Below are 5,000 nucleotides of genomic sequence, written 5' to 3'. Positions count from 1 at the left end.
ACATTGTTAATGGCTATTTTTGAAACAGTGAGCTGACTGTGAGAATTGTGTATTACAACTACAGGATCGACAGGAGGCTCTTCGGAACACCGTCACCTACAGCTGGTTTTGGTGGTTGCTGCAGAAGTTGTCGTGCTTTGAAGAACATAATGTACGCGACTTGAATGATCCTTTGCTTGGGCTTTTGCAACGATGTCCTATAATTGGAGACTATTGGAAATAAGGAAATAAGGACGGAGACAGAATGGCTCAACTAAACGGTGAGCGACGTGTGGTTCTTCAACAGTATAGTCCCAAAATTAGACATTGAAGAAAGGACATATCCAGATCGTATTGGTAAATATATTGTGTTGCTCGTCGTTTACTTTAGCGTGATGACGTATGCGGAGAAAATTTATTGCATTCCTGTCTCTACCCATCGCCCCGATGGACAAAGACATGGATGCCATCGATTTCTCTGAGGAATCTGACGAACTGAAATCTAGAAGGAAACTGACGAACTAAGAAAGAATACGATGAAATGAAGGAAATTGACGAACTAGGGAAAGTGGAAGATGAAATATCAAAGGAAACCGAAAAACTAAAGATCTTGAAAAACTAGAACATACAGAAGAGAACAGCAACGAAGGGCCTCTAAACGAACACGTAAAATAAACTTTAATGCTAGAGGTAAATCAGCTTGAAATAGAGTTAAAAAAAAAAACCCTAATGCAAGAAATAAGGCACTTCAAAATAGAGTAAAAAAAACCCTTAATGCTAGAAATAAGGCAGATAAAAATAGAGGTCAAAGATCCTCTAATGCTAGAAGTGAAGCACCTCAAAATCGAGGTCAAAAAGTCCCTAATGCTATAGATAAGGCACCTAATAAGAGAGGTAAAAGAGCCTCTAATGCTAAAAGTAATGAACCTCAAAATCAAGGTCCAAAAGCCCCTAATGCAATAAATAAGTCACCTAAAAAGAGAGGTCAAAGAGTCTCTAATGCTAAAAGTAATGAACCTCAAAATCAAGGTCCAAAAGCCCTTAATGCTATAGATAAGGCACCTAATAAGAGAGGTCAGAGTCTCTAATGCTAAAAGAAATGCACCTCAAAATCGAGGTCAAAAAGCCTCTAATGCTATAAATAAGGCACCTAAAAAGAAAGGTCAAAGAGCTCCTAATACTAGAAGTAATGCACCTCAAAAGCGAGGTCAAAAAGTCTCTAATGCTATAAATAAGGCACCTAAAAAGAGAGGTCAAAGAGCCTCTAATGTTAGAAGTAATGCACCTCAAAATCGAGGTAAAAAAGCCTCTAATGCTATAAATAAGGCACCTAAAAAGAAAGGTCAAAGAGCTCCTAATACTAGAAGTAATCCACCTCAAACTCAAGGTCAAGAAGCCCCTAATGCTATAAATAAGGCACCTAAAAATAGAGGTCAAACAGCCTTTAATGCTAGAAGTAATGAACCTCAAAATCGAGGTTAAAAAGCCTCTAATGCTATAAATAAGGCACATAAAAAGAGAGGTCAAAGAGCCTCTAATGCTAAAAGAAATGCACCTCAAAATCGAGGTTAAAAAACCTCTAATGCTATAAATAAGGCACCTAAAAAGAAAGGTCAAAGAGCTCCTAATACTAGAAGTAATGCACCTCAAAATCGAGGTAAAAAAGTCCCTAATGCTATAAATAAGGCACCTAAAAAGAGAGGTCAAAGAGCCTCTAATGTTAGAAGTAATGCACCTCAAAATCGAGGTAAAAAAGCCTCTAATGCTATAAATAAGGCACCTAAAAAGAAAGGTCAAAGAGCTCCTAATACTAGAAGTAATGCACCTCACAATCGGGGTAAAAAAGTCCCTAATGCTATAAATAAGGCACCTAAAAAGAGAGGTCAAAGAGCCTCTAATGCTAAAAGAAATGCACCTCAAAATCGAGGTCAAAAAGCCTCTAATGCTATAAATAAGGTACCTAAAAAGAAAGGTCAAAGAACTCCTAATACTAGAAGTAATGCACCTCAAAATCGAGGTCAAAAAGTCCCTAATGCTATAAATAAGGCACCTAAAAAGAGAGGTCAAAGAGCCTCTAATGTTAGAAGTAATGAACCTCAAAATCGACGTCAAAAAGCCTCTAATGCTATAAATAAGGCACCTAAAAAGAAAGGTCAAAGAGCTCCTAATACTAGAAGTAATGCACCTCAAAATCGAGGTCAAAAAGTCCCTAATGCTATAAATAAGGCACCTAAAAAGAGAGGTCAAAGAGCCTCTAATGTTAGAAGTAATGAACCTCAAAATCGACTTCAAAAAGCCTCTAATGCTATAAATAAGGCACCTAAAAAGAAAGGTCAAAGAGCTCCTAATACTAGAAGTAATGCACCTCAAAATCGAGGTCAAAAAGTCCCCAATGCTATAAATAAGGCACCTAATAAGAGAGGTCAAAGAGCCTCTAATGCTAAAAGAAATGCACCTCAAAATCGAGGTAAAAAAGCCTCTAATGCTATAAATAAGGCACCTAAAAAGAGAGGTCAAATAGCCTCTAATGTTAGAAGTAATGCACCTCAAAATCGAGGTCAAAAAGCCTCTAATGCTATAAATAAGGCACCTAAAAAGAAAGGTCAAAGAGCTCCTAATACTAGAAGTAATGCACCTCAAAATCGAGGTCAAAAAGTCCCTAATGCTATAAATAAGGCACCTAATAAGAGAGGTCAAAGAGCCTCTAATGCTAAAAGAAATGCACCTCAAAATCGAGGTCAAAAAGCCTCTAATGCTATAAATAAGGCACCTAAAAAGAAAGGTCAAAGAGCTCCTAATACTAGAAGTAATGCACCTCAAACTCAAGGTCAAGAAGCCCCTAATGCTATAAATAAGGCACATAAAAAGAGAGGTCAAAGAGCCTCTAATGTTAGAAGTAATGAACCTCAAAATCGACGTCAAAAAGCCTCTAATGCTATAAATAAGGCACCTAAAAAGACAGGTCAAAGAGCTCCTAATACTAGAAGTAATGCACCTCAAACTCAAGGTCAAGAAGCCCCTAATGCTATAAATAAGGCACCTAAAAAGAGAGGTCAAAGAGCCTCTAATGCTAGAAGTAATGCACCTCAAAATCGAGGTCAAAACGTCCCTAATGCTATAAATAAGCCCCTGAAGCTAAAGTTAAGGAACCTAAAAACAGAGGTAAAAATATCCCCTAATGCTAGAGATAAGGCACCTCAAAATATAGGTAAAAAAAATCCCCTAATGCTAGAGATAAGGCACCTCAAAATATAGGTAAAAAAATCCCCTAATGCTAGAGATAAGGCACCTGGCACCTCAAAATCAGAGGTCAAAAAGCCCTAATGCTAGAGATAAGGCACCTTAAAATAGAGGTCATAAAGTTCCTAACGCTAGAGATAAGGCACCTCAAAATAGAGGTCATAAAGTTCCTAACGCTAGAGATAAGGCACCTCAAAATAGAGGTTATAAAGTCCCTAACGCTAAAGATAAGGCACCTCAAAATAGAGGTCATAAAGTCCCTAACGCTAGAGATAAGGCACCTCAAAATAGAGGTCAAAAGGCCCCTAATGCTAGAGATAAGGGGCCTAAAAATAGAGGTGAAAAAGCTCCTAATGTTAGAGATAGGGCACCTAAAAATAGAGGTAAAAAAGCCCCTAATGCTAGAAATAAGGCACCTTAAGATAGAGGTAAAAATGACCCTAATGCTAGAGATAAGGCACCTCAAAATCAGAGGTTGCCCCTAAATCTAATGTTAAGGCACCTCAACAGAGGTAAAAAAAATCCCCTAATGCTAGAGATAAGGCACCTCAAAATCAGAGGTAAAAAAGCTCCTCTATGCTAGAGATAAGGCACCTCAAAATAGAGGTAAAAAATCTCCTAATGCCAGAGATAAGGCACCTCAACATAGAGGTAAAAAGCCCCTAATGCTATAGATTAGGCTCCTAAAAATAGGGGTAAAAAGCTCGTAATGCTAGAGATAAGGCACCTCAAAATAATAGGTAAAAAAGCCCCTAAAGCTAGAGATAAGGCACCTCAAAATATTAGGCCAAAAGGCCCCTAATGCTAGAGATAAGGCACCTCAACATAAGAGGTAAAAAGCTCCTAATGCTAGAGATAAGGCTCCTAAAAATAGGGGTAAAAAGCCCGTAAACCTAAAGTTAAGGCACCTAAAAATAGAGGTCATAAAGGCCCTAAATCTAAAGTTAAGGCACCTAAAAATAGAGGTAAAAAAGCTCCTACTGCTAGAGATAAGGCACCTCAACATAAGAGGTAAAAAGCTCCTAATGCTAGAGATAAGGACCTCAAAATAAGAGGTCAAAAAGGCCCTAATGCTATAGATAAGGCCCCTCAAAATAAGAGGTAAAAAAGTCCCTAAAGCTAGAGATAAGCCACCTAAAAATATTAGGTCAAGAAGCCCCTAATGCTAGAGATAAGGAACCTCGAAATAGAGGTCAAAAAGCCCGTAAACCTAAAGTTAAGGCACCTAAAAATAAAGGTAAAAAAGTCCCTAATGCTAGAGATAAGCCACCTCAAAATACGAGGTCAAAAAGCCCCTAGTGCTAGAGATAAGGCACCTAAAAATATAGATCGTAAAGCTAAGTTAAAGCACCTAAAATAGAGGTAAAAAAGCTCCTAATGCTAGAGATAAGGCACCTCAAAAGAAAGGTCAAAAACCCCCTAATGCTAGAGATAAGGCACCTCAAAATAGAGGTCAAAGAACCTCAAATGCTAGAAGTAAGGCACCTAAAAATAAGAGGTCAAAAAACCCCTGATGCTGGAGTTAAGGAATCTCAAAATGTGGGCCAAAGAGGTGCTACAATTAAATATAGCATATACTTTAGGTATTTCTTATGAATGAAATGATCCCCCTTCAGCCAGGTAAGTGGTGAGCTAAACAGCCAGCATACCTCCTCAACATGCAGGCCCCTGCTAAATAATACCAGTCAGTGAGTCCCAGACCTTTCATATATAGCCATCCATGTCTGGACTCCGATAGATCGGACACAAATAGGGTTGTAACAGCCCCCCCCCCCAACAAT

The sequence above is a fragment of the Palaemon carinicauda genome, chromosome 38 (genome assembly GCF_036898095.1).
Source record: "Palaemon carinicauda isolate YSFRI2023 chromosome 38, ASM3689809v2, whole genome shotgun sequence".
NCBI classification, from domain to species: Eukaryota; Metazoa; Arthropoda; class Malacostraca; order Decapoda; family Palaemonidae; genus Palaemon; species Palaemon carinicauda.
Note: the sequence above shows the minus strand (reverse complement) of the source record.